At 42.0% G+C, this 12684-nt stretch overlaps 1 long non-coding RNA gene across 1 annotated transcript in view; it reads right to left on the bottom strand.

The window, feature by feature from the left end:
- The window catches only part of LOC129048749 (uncharacterized), a 65596-nt gene that overhangs the window by 30247 nt on the left and 22665 nt on the right, over positions 1-12684 (bottom strand). The window contains exon 3 of the long non-coding RNA XR_008511337.1: positions 7346-7476. This is a non-coding gene — a long non-coding RNA (uncharacterized LOC129048749). The remainder of the gene's footprint in view (positions 1-7345; positions 7477-12684) is intronic.

The raw sequence follows: 12684 nt of genomic DNA on the forward strand, positions 1-12684 counted from the left end.
AAGGCCTGTTTGTGGAATTTGACAAGATGATCTAAAAATTTATGTGAAAGAGGAAAGAACAAGAACAGCCCAGATACACCTATGTCCGAAGACTAACGTGGAGGTACTTGCCCTATCAAATAACAAGACTTTTTGTTTTTCTCTCTTTTTTTTGACACAGAATCTTGCTCTGTCACCCATGCTGGAGTGCAGTGGCACTATCTCAGCTCACTGCAACCTCCACCTCCCGGGTTCGAGTGATTTTCCTGCCTCAGCCACCCAAGTAGCTGGGATTATAGGCATGCACCACCACACCAGGCTAATTTTCATATTTTTAGTAGAAACAGCATTTTGCCATGTTGGCCAGGCTGGTCTCAAACTCCTGGCCTCAAGTGATCCATCAACCTCAGCCTCCCAAAGTGTTGGGATTACAGGCGTAAGCCATGGCACCCAGCAAAAGCTCTTATAATTAAGATAATGTGGTACTGGCACAAGAGACATATAAAAATCAATAAAATACATATTAAAAATCAAAATACATATAAAAATCAATAAAAACTCTTGCAAATAAACCTGATTTACAGCAAAGCAGGCATTGTGTCAAGCTACAATAGCTATGGTAGTTATGAACACGCACCACTCAGATTTCCTTTCAAGAGATAACCTGCGCCAAAGAGACTGTTGGCTGACAGCCCCTACCTGCTGTACCTTCTGCATCCACCATGGTGTTCACATCAATGCCTTTCTCCCCGCAGACTGTTCCCAGTGACTGAACATTGTGGAAGACTGTGGAAAATTGTGGGTGTACCAGAAACAGACAATTCTTAACCAGTGAGGGACTTCTCTGGTGGACAGTCTTTACATATGGGTGCCTCAATAGGCCTGGGCAAGACTTCCTTTTTCAGAGCTACTTCTTCCTTCCCATGCTCTTTTCACATGTGTCAGACACATAACATCATGACCTTTACCCTTCACAGGTGTTTCTTCTCAATAAGTCTCATACACCTCTAATTCCATCTTGATATCTGCTTTTCAGAGGAACTGAACTGACATAGTTGGTACCAGGAACAGTCCAACAAAGCAGGCTATAAGGTGGAGATTGGGGATGGAATCTCTGACTGGCAAGGAAAACCCCATGCTGAGTGGAGAGGGGGTCACAGATTGTCCCTGGCTCAAGGTAGTGGCTCGACTGCCAATATTTCACAGGTGATGACCTGGGGAAACATTCCCTAAGAAAAACAGGCTTGCCAATGCAAGAATCCAGGCATTTAAAAGATGCAGTGGGGACAACACCTGCAAAGATAGTAGCTAGTTATTACTAAGTTGAATTGAAACCCTTCAGAGTGATGAGAAACTGAGAGCAGTTAACCACTAAAGGTTAAGTATGAGAGCCAGGATGCACTTGTGGTGGTATTGCTTACAAAGAGATCCTTATCACCCTGCAGTGGAAGAGAGCTCAGCTGCGGGGCAATTATAGGACTTAGAATAAGGAGCTGCAGAGGCATTTATCAGGCAAGGCAAATCTGTCACAAAAAGACCAGAGCCCTGAAACATCTGGGTGGGTAGCCCCAAGAATTCTTGGTCACCGGATTCCCAAATCGGTGCCCATCTCTCCTACCATTAGGAGACTGCAGGAACCAACAAGATCTCAGTGATGCTGCTGCCTCTCCCTGCAGATCCTTCTTGCAGATCCTTCAGACCTAGAACTTCCCCAGCTGTATTGGGCTGGGATTTAACACTAGTTATCTGCTTGTCAGCAGACAGGGGGGTAACTATGAGGGTTTTCTGGCTGCCTTGTGGTGGAAAGGCCTCAGTAGGGTCTTCTCACGTGGAGTAAATGCTAGCTCTTAACAAGGAGTAGTGAGAGAGGGGCACTGATATCACTAGGAACTTAAGTGGTGGCTCTGCTCTGCAGGCCCGGACTGAAGGTATGAGAGGAGATCAAGCCTCCTCTATTAAAGAGCTGGGCTCCTTAATTGTAGCCAGCATGATGAGCCCCCAGAGTAAGAGAGACCAGGTAACTGCCAGAAGCCAGGGGCCACAGTTACCCTAACAACCAGCAAGGTTAAAGAAGCAGCAGAGGGGGCTCGGTTGTCAGGCAGTTGTAGAAATGATGAATACAATTTGGAGTTTCTAGGGTCCAAACAAGTTGGCACCCTACAAGGGTACTACTTAACATCTACAATCAAAACAAGTAAAGAATGGAGGAGTAGGTAGCTTAGGACAGTGGTCCCAATAAAAATTATAATATCTAGCTCAGTTTCCAGACCTGGGCCTTTTTTGTTTTAAGACAGAGTCTTGCTCTGTCGCCCAGGCTGGAGTGCAGTGGCACGATCTCGGCTCACCACAACCTCCACCTCCCGGGTTCAAGTGATTCTCCTGCCTCAGCCTCCTAAGTAGCTGGAATTACGGGCACATGCCACCACGCCCGGCTAATTTTTTATATTTTTGATAGACACAAGGTTTCACCATGTTGGCCAGGCTGGTATCAAACTCCTGACAAGTGATTCGCCCACCTCGGCCTCCCAAAGTGCTGGGATTACAGGCATGAGCTACCGCACCCGGCCTGAGCCAATTTTTTTTTTTTTTTTGGAGACGGAGTCTCGCTCTGTTGCCCAGACTGGAGTGCAGTGGTGTGATCTCAGCTCACTGCAAGCTCCGCCTCCCGGGTTCACGCCATTCTCTCGCCTCAACACCCCCGAGTAGCTGGGACTACAGGCGCCTGCCACAGCGCCCGGCTAATTTTTTGTATTTTTAGTAGAGACGGGGTTTCACCGTGTTAACCAGGATGGTCTCTATCTCCTGACCTCATGATCCGCCCGCCTTGGCCTCCCAAAGTGCTGGGATTACAGGCGTGAGCCACCGCGCCCGGCCCCTATTTTTAAACTGAAACCCATTAAATGATAAGATGGCCTGGTCTCCAGGAAGAAGGACCCTGCAATTCCCCCAAGAAATATATACTGCAAAGATTCCCTCAGTCGTTGTCTTAAGGGACCTATGGTCATTTCTGTGGGAATACACTGAGGAAACTGGAATAACCAAATATTTGAGGACTACTGAAGCGGGATCTTGGGCCATCGTGTTCTTGAGCTACTAGAACATACGATCTACTAAAACAAGGGAGTAAACCAAGAAAACAAAGATAAGAAATCTGGGAGGCAAGAGAGCTGCAGTGGCCATGAGAATGCACTTTGCAGCCCTCCAGCTACGGAGCATAACTGATCAAAGACCTTAGCTGAGGTGCTCTGAAACCCATCCCAGCCCAGAGGATAGGTTCTCAAAGGATGCAGAGCAACAAGAAAAAGGCAAAACACACACAGAAATCCCCAGGGTGACGGTAAAGGAAAAATTCAGCTCTGCGGCAAGCCTAGAAAGCAACCAGTCAAGACAAGTACAGAAGGAATGGCCACAAGAAGATAAAATTGATAGGAAATCTACTAAGTTTGAGTTACTAAGAGGATGTGTGCAATCTGGAAGAGAAAGAATTAGTGATAAATTACATAGAAAACTAAACAGAAAAATCATAATTTGTATGGCAGCCAAAACAAAAATGTGAACAGAGAATAATAAATATTCATAGTACACTAGATGACAACAGCAAAAATTATATTTAGTCATAATAATGCAAATGTTAAATATTGATCTAACAAAAATTAATAAGAATTTTAGTAGGCTGGGAGAATGGGAAGTGTGAGGGAGACAGGTGGAGAATATAGTAGGAGGTTAACAGGTAGTATATGAAACAAATACCAAGAATGACAGGATAAGCATGTTATTTAGAAATATTGAAGTAAATACTGTAAGAAAAAGCCAAAAGAATAAATATTATTATCTAGGGAGAAGAAATGGAGAGGGATACTGCTAATTATTCCATAATAATAAGACTTGTATTTTATGTTTAAGGTATCTGTAACTTTGATAAACTTTAAATTCAAAATAATTATTGAGCAATACATTTTTGTTGTTTTTGTTTTGTTTTTTTAAATAGAGATGGGGGTCTTGCTATGTTGCTTAGGCTGGTCTTGAACTTCTGTCCTCAAGGAATCCTCCCATCTCAGCCTCCCAAAGTGCTAGATTACAAGAATGAGCTACCACACTGGGCCAAAAAACAATTAAAATGCTTTTTTTAAAGCAATGAAATTGCAACAATTTGACAATAATATGTGAATATACAGAGTTTTAAGAAATTAATAAAAGTCAAACACCACAATGAAACAAATGATTCATAAAATAACTAAAAATGTGCATAACAATGTATTGTTGAAATTTTACCTCAGATTTTAAAAAATGAAAGTTAAAAAAAAGGAGACCATTTCTAGATACACGTATACTCAAAAGAATTGAAAACATATATCTACACATAAACTTGTAAATAAATTTTCATAGCAGCATTATTTATAATAACTAAAAAGAAGAACTAACCCAAATGTGCATCAGCTGATGAATGGATAAATAAAATGTGGTCTATCCACACAGTAGAATCTTGTTCAGCAATAAAGAATAAAGTACTGATATATGCTACAGTATAGATGCATCTTGAAAACATTAACATCATGCTAAGTGAAAGATACTAGTCACATATTGTATGATTCCATTTATATAAAATGTCCAAAATAGGCAAATCTACAGAAGCAGAAAATAGATTGGTGGTTGCCAGCGGCTGGGAAGAGGAAATAGGGAATAACTGCTAATGGGTATGGAGTCTACGTCAGGTTATGAAGTATACTAAAATTAGTGGTGGTGGTTGCACAACTCTACAAATGTGTTAAAAGCCGCTGAGTTTTATATACTTTATAAGGGTAAATATTATGGTATGTGAATTATATCTCACTACGGCTGTTGTAAAAAAAAAAATACCAAAAAAAATTAAAAATACAAAAACAAAGAAATGAGAAAGGCAGAAGAAAATAGTAAGATTAAAAAAGAAAGAAACAAAAGAAAAATAAAAAAAAATTCAAGCAAATGCATGTCATGGTTAAATGAGTCAAAAAAGTATAGAGATTTTTGTTCATGGGAGGGTCACACACTGAAATTCATGTCTCAGATTTGAACACAGTAAGTGTAAGAGTCATATTCCTTTTGTTGTGAAATTTCTGTATACAAAATATTCTATTTAGCAGAATAATTGCCACCAAAAAAAAGTACAAACAGCTCAAGATAGTGGATATATATACATATATTTTAAGGGCTAGAGTTTAGAATAAAAACATGTTACAAATCTATTTCATCACCATAGAGAAGTAGGACTGTTTTCTCTTTGGCTTGAGAAAAAACAAAGAATAACTGGGTTTTGTTTTGTCTTTTTTAAGGAAAAAAGCTATTAAAGCCACTGGCTTAGCAAGTGGATACCATATTTCTAGGAGAATCTAGCTGGTCTACCCTAATGCAAAATATTTCATTGTTATTTAGATTGCTTTCTAAATGTATGTACTGTCTGAAGTGAGTAAGGTTTTCAAACAGCTTTTTCCCAAATGAATTGGGAAGGCAAAAATAGCATCAAAGACTCAAAGATGCTTTAAGAGCATTACAAGAAAAAACTTGGAAGGTTTGCACAGCTAGGAAGCCAAGAGGAGCTTTAATCCAAATAAATCATCAGCCAAAAGTATCATTTTAAATGGGAGAGAATGAAATCAGCCTCTTCCATAAAGCTAACTCATCACTTTCCAGCTTATTTCCATGACAAACCAGCTAAAAATTACGAGATTTCATTGACCACATTAGTCTTTAAATTATTTTTTAGTCAGTTTTATAAGTCAGAAATAAACAAAAGGTAATCTCCTCCCAGAAGCAACTGCTAAAGTATTGATCCTGTATAGTGGTTTCATTAACACATATTTGTTCTCAAAACAATTCTTAAATAGTTAATGTAACTTTTAAATAATTTGTATAACTCCATCTTTCAGCATGGATACCTAAAGAAACATCAAATAAAACATTATTCATTTTTCAGACAGGGTCTCATTCTGTCACTCAGGCTGGAGTGTAGTAGTGTGATCTCAATTCACTGCAGCCCTGGCCTCCCCAGCTCAGGTAATCCTCCCACCTCAGCCTCCCAAGTAGCTGGGACTACAGATGCCCGCCACCACACCTGGCTAATTTTTATATTTTTTATAGAGACGGGATTTTGCCATGTTGCCCAGGCTGGTCTCGAACTCCCAGGCTCAAGTGATCCACCTGTCTTGGCCTCCCAAAGTGCTGGGATTACAGGCATGAGCCACAGCACCCAGCCAGAATATATTAAGTTTTGGGGTAAAATTCAAGCTTCCTAGTAATGAATTTTGTTGATATGCCTTTTTTCCCCCATTAAAACAATCCAGTAAAAATAACTTCAGTGAAGGTTGAATTAATGTATATAATCCAACAATGAATTTTCCCCTAAAGGGAAAGATGAGAAAGCTTCAGTTAGATCTTCAGTCAGTTTTTATTGAGGACCCACCTTATGTCAAGTCCTCATAAATTAAGGTACTACAGATAATTTTTCAGAAGTAAACAGTAGTGTGCAATCATGAGCAGCTTTTGAACAAATTACGGTAATAATAACCACGAATGACTGAATACTTACCACGTGCCAGGCACTCTGCGGGGCACAGTACATGATAATCCCATTTCATGCTCTCAGAGCCTTGTAATGTAGATAGAATATTGTCCTCTTTTAAAAAGATGAGAACAGGCCAAGTGTGGTTGCTCACGCCTGTAATCCCAGCACTTCGGGAGGGGCTGAGGCAAGCAGATCACTTGAGGTCAGGAGTTCAAGACCAGCCTGGCCAACATGGTGAAACCCATCTCTACTAAAAATATAAAAATTAGCTGGGCATGATGGCTGGCCCCTGTAGTCCCAGCTGCTTGGGAGGCTGAGGCAGGAAAATCCCTTGAACCCAGGAGGTAGGCTGAGATCACGCCATTGCACTCCAGCATGGGCAACAGAGTGAGACTCTTTCTCAAAACAAAACAAACAAAAAAACAGATGAGAAGAGTGAAACAGAGAGGAGTCAAGAAACTTGTCCAAAGCCACACAGAAAGCATGGCAGGCTGAAGTTCAAAACCAGGAAATCTGACCCCAGAACACACTCTCTTTCTTAACTCCTTAATGCTCCTTCTTGAAACTCAGAATGAATTCTCCTGTGGAATTGCATTGTAACTGTAATTAATTTCACAAGATAGTCCATAAAAGCCTGGAAACATGTCTAGACAATAGTTTGTAAGTACACAACTGAACTGTAATGACTAATGACCCAGTTCAGACACAGAAGGAATTGGTAGCATAAGGGTGTTTTGTCTCTTTTTAGCAGCAGCAGCAATTTATCTTGAAAAAATGGTTTTCAAACATTATAAAGCCAAATAATCCTCTAGGCAAATGAAATCTTACCTAAAATAGATAAAAGTAGAGCTTCTCTGATTTGTTCTGATTGAAGAGGGAGAGGAAAAGCCTCTTTTCTCCATTCCACAAAGTAGACCCTGAGACACTTCCAAAAAATGCTGGATTTCAAGGAGGACAGCCTGAAAACCATTGAAGTAGACAGAAGGATTGTTATAGGCCCATTGGATCTTATTTTCCAAAAATCACAGAACAAAGTATTTTATAATGTTCTTGTAGACAAAATAGAAGAATGCAGGTTGCAATACAGTACAGTTATGTGTAACAATAGATCTGCCCATCTAATGGAAGGTTTTTTAGTATCATGCCAGAGGACTTTGTATCGGGTCCAATTCCATTAAGCGTTTTTTATCAATAAGTTGGATGAAGTCCTAGAAGCTATGCCTAGGACACAAAAATGAAAATGGTATAAAATCATCACCAAACATAGTCAAAGAATGAACTGCAAGCACTTCAGAAGTATACATTTTTTTAATGCTGAATATTTTCCACAGAAATCCTTTTTGGTGAGACCTATCCTAGAGTGCAAAAATTAGACCCTTGAAGGAGTAAGGCATTCAAGACCTCATCTTATCCTTAATAAACCCAAAAGTTAACTCACCTCCATCCTTGCACAGTTAACCTTCCAGGTATGACTCCCCCATCCACTCACCTACCCACACAAGACAGCAGTAATGGATTGCTTACAAGATCACAAAGAATGATAAAACCAAAAGAACAGAAAACTAAACTTCAAAAAGTGGGCCAGGCGTGGTGGTTCATGCCTATAATCCCAGCACTTTGGGAGGCCAAGCTGGGTGAATCACTTGAGGCCAGGAGTTCAAGACCAGTCTGGGCAACATGGCAAAACCCCATCTCTATTAAAAATACAAAAATTAGCCAGCCCTGGTGATGCGTGCCTGTAGTCCCAGCTACTCAAGGGGCTGAGGCACGAGAATCGCTGAAAACCAGGAGTCGGAGGTTGCAGTGAGCTGAGACAGTGCCACTGCACTCCAGCCTGGGCAACAGAGCAAGACTGTGTCAGAAAAAAAAAAAAAAAAAAGAAGAAAGAGGCCAGGCGTGGTGGCTCACACCTGTAATCCCAGCACTTTGGGAGGCCGAGGCGGGCGGATCACGAGGTCAGGAGATCGAGACCATCCTGGCTAGCATGGTGAAATCCTGTCTCTACTAAAAAATTCAAAAAATTAGCTGGGCCTGGTGGCGGGCACCTGTGGTCCCGGCTACTTGGGAGGCTGAGGCAGGAGAATGGCGTGAACCTGGGAGGTGGAGCTTGCAGTGAGCCGAGCCGAGATGGCACCACTGCACTCCAGCCTGGGCAACAGAGCAAGACTCCGTCTCAAAAAAAAAGAAAAGAAAGAAAAGGCCAAAGTGAACTCTAAACTAAATGTTCTAGAAACAGATATTAAAACCAGTGTGAAGAGCCAAGGTGTAAAAACCAGGGAGACAGGTGATAAATGATTCATGGGTCACAATAGTGTAGGCCAGATCTTCTTTTGTTTTGCTTATGTAAACTTTGCTGGATCAGCCAAGTTTAAACGTCCAACTCTGGAGTTGAAATAGACACAATTTTTCCAAGGTATAGTAAAGTGAGTATTTTCCTGGTTAACCCAATGGGAAATTGTAATAAGTTCCAGGCTATTCTTGAAGTGCAGAGATAGTCACATGACTGCTCTTTCAACCCCTAAGCACTCTTCCCAATATATTGATTACCAACTGACATTGGTGTCTAAAGCAATCTAATGCTTTTCTAATCTATTTAGTTTTCCATCTCAGATTAACAGAGCCAGATATGAGTGTGGTGTCCAAGGCATGGCTTTAGCCAGCTAGTTTATGATGCCAAGAAGTGGTGGAAGATGGGGAGATAGCCATGGAAGAGAGTAACTATAGTGGAAACATGCTATGGTTTGAATGTGCCCCCTAAAGTTCATGTGTTGTAACTTAACCCCCAATGCAACAGTACTGAGGGGGTGGGATCTTTAAGAGGTGATTAGGTCATGGGCCCAGAGCGTTGGCTCACGCTGGTAATGCCAACACTTTGGGAGGCCGAGACAGGCAGATTACCTGACGTCAGGAGTTCCAGACCAGCCTGGCCAACATGATGAAACCCTTTCTCTACTAAAAATACAAAAAAAATTAGCTGGGTGTGATGGCAGGCACCTGTAGCCCCAGCTACTTGGGAGGCTGAGACAGGGGAATCATTTGAACCAAAGAAGTGGAGCTTGCAGTGAGCTGAGATCCCACCCAAGCACTCCAGCCTGGGTGACAGAGCAAGACTCTGTCTCAAAAAAAAAGAAAAAAAAAGATGTGATTAGGTCATGATGGCTTTGCCCTCATGAGTGGATTAATGCTGTTATCTCAGGAGCAGGATCCTGTTAAAAGGATGTGTTTGGCCCCTTTCCCCCTTTCTCTTCCACATGTGCTTTTTAGATCTTCCTCCCTTCTACTATGAGATAATGCAGCAAGAAGGCCCTTACCAGATTCCAGTGCCTTGATATTAGACTTCCCAGCCACCAGAACTGTGAGAAATACATTTCTTTTCTTTATAAATTATCCAGATGGTGATATTCTGTTATATCAAGTCATGGACTAAGAACATCATAGAGTTAGTGAATTCCACGGAAATTAAAAACCTAATCAATATCCAGTTGTTGTCTTTGTTGTTGTTTTTTTATGGGAAGACAATGCTTGTATGTTGGAAAGAAAGATAAATGGCGTCTCTCTCATTGCCCAGTAACAGTAATTCTTATTTTATTTTATTTTTTTAAATTTTTTGTTTTGAGACGGAGTCTTGCTCTGTTGCACCCAGGCTGTAGTGCAGTGATGCCATCTCAGCTCACTGCAACCTCCACCTCCTGAGTTCAAGCGATTCTCCTGCCTCAGCCTCCTGAGTAGCTGGGATTACAGGGGCCCACCACCACGCCCAGCTAATTTTTTTTTTGTATTTTTAGTAGAGATGGGGTTTCACCATGTTGGTCAGGCTGATCTCAAACTCCTGACCTCAGGTAATCTGCCTGCCTCGGCCCCACAAAGTGCTGGGATTATAGGCGTGAGCCACCGTGCCCGGTCAGTAACAGTAATTCTATTTTGACCTTAAACCGTAAATAAAATGGAGAGGTCGGGTGAGGTGGCTCATGCCTGTAATCCTAATACTTTGCAAGGCCAAGGCCGGAGGATTGCTTGAGCCCAGGAGGTTAAGACCAGCATGGGCAACATAGTAAGATCTCATCTCTATTCTTTATTTAAAAATAATAAATACATAAGTACCTAAATAAAATGGAGAACTAATGACTAAGATAGAAAAGACTACAAAGTGATGGAAGAAACAAGTGAGAGCCTGTTTTGGCCATGTTAAGTGGGTGCTGGTTAGACAACCATGCAAGATGTTAAGGAGGCATTTGGAAATACACGTTTGGAAATTCAGAAAGGGGTCAAAGCCAGGGATTTTATTTTATGTTTTGGAGACAAGGTCTCACGCTGTCCCCTAGGCTGCAGTGAGCGCAATCCCAGCTCACTGCAGCCTCGAACTCCTGGGCTCAAATGATCTTCCCATCTCACCTTCTTGAGTAGCTGGGACTACAAGCACATGCCACCACACCTGGCTAATTTTTTTATTTTTATTTTTATTTTTAGTAAAGATGAGGTTTCGCTATGTTGCCGAGGCTGGTCTCAAGCTCCTGAGCTCAAACAATCCTCCCACCTCAGCCTCTCAAAATGCTGGGATTACAAGTGTGGGCCACTGCTCCTGGCCTAAAGCCAGAGATGTTTTAAATTGGCATGTAGATTATATTTACATTTCTGTAGTAACTGTATGGTTTACTTATATGTATGTCTTTAATCCACAGGAAATTGTAATACAATATGTGGTAGAGATTTTGTTTTTTCCAAATGGGAAAAATAACTGCCTCAGTGCAATCCTTACATTATCCCATTAATTCAATACTATCACTACTCTCCTTACCCTCCTACCCCCAACCTCCAGAATAATGTCCAGATTTCCTGTTCTGACATTCAAAACACTCAATTGCCTGGTCTAATTTTTTTCCTGATCTATTTCACTGACGTTATGATTTTCCTACTGGTTTTCTAATCATGAATAAGCCCTAGGGGCTGTGTAAAGCCCTCTCAGAGCCATCTTGGCGTGAGATAACGGAGCAAACAGGCAAGGATCCTGCCACTCATCCCACTTCAAACACTAGAACTCTCCCTTCACCTGATTTACATGTTGATGCCTCCAAATGAGAATTTTACGAAGAGGCCACGCACGGTGGCTCATGTCTGTAATCCCAGCACTTTGGGAGGCCGGGGTGGGCAGATCATTTAAGGTCAGGAGTTTGAGACCAGCCTGGTCCAACATGGTGAAACCTCATCTCTACTAAAAATACAAAAATTAGCCCCGTGTGGTGGTGGGCGCCTGTAATCCCAGCTACTGGGGAGGCTGAGGCAGGAGAATCACTTGAACCTGGGAGGCAGAGGTTGCAGTGAGCCGAGACTGTGTCACTGAACTCCAGCCTGGGCAACAGAGCCAGAGTCTTAAATAAGGAATTTTACTGAAGAGATTCAGTTGCTTATTTATTTATTTATTTATTGAGACAGAGTCTGGCTTTGTCACCCAGGCTGGAATGCAGTGGCACAGTCTTGGTTCACTGCAACCTCTGCCTCCCAGGTTCAAGCGATTCTCCTGCCTCAGCCTCCCAAGTAGCAGGGATTACAGGCATGTGCCACCATGTCTGGCTAATTTTTTTTGTATTTTTGGTAGAGACGGAGTTTCATCATGTTGGCCGGGCTGGTCTCCAACTCCTGACCTCAGGTGACCTGCCCGCCTCCACCTCCCAAAGTGCTGGGATTACAGGCATAAGCCACCACGCCTGGCTAGACTCAGTTGCTTTAGAAAACAAACAAACAAACAAAAACCCTCTTCTCTAGACTAAATTATCCTCTTGTGCAAATTTTACAATGCCTATTTGTCATTGATTGGGTTCCATAGGAAACAGACTTTGAGACAGAGATCTGTGCACAAGAAGTTTATGGAGGCACACTCTCCTGTAAAGAAAGGAAGGAAGTAGAGTTACATAGAGGGAGATGTTGGAACTATGAAGCAGTTACAACAGAGATTCTAGTCAATCCTACATGTTCCAGATTGAGGCAAGGGGGCCCCGCTGTCCAGTCAACGTATTCTGATTGCCCTGGGGAGGTAGTAGCATCAATTTGGGTAAAGGAGCTCGCTTTGTTTGTGCACAGTTCCTGGAAAGGGACTTAACCTTAAGCCATCCACAGACCAGGATTCCATCAGTTGAGCAAATGAGTGCCTTAGCTCTGAAGAGGGTTCCTGG

Source organism: Pongo abelii, chromosome 9 (genome assembly GCF_028885655.2).
Source record: "Pongo abelii isolate AG06213 chromosome 9, NHGRI_mPonAbe1-v2.0_pri, whole genome shotgun sequence".
Taxonomy (NCBI): domain Eukaryota; kingdom Metazoa; phylum Chordata; class Mammalia; order Primates; family Hominidae; genus Pongo; species Pongo abelii.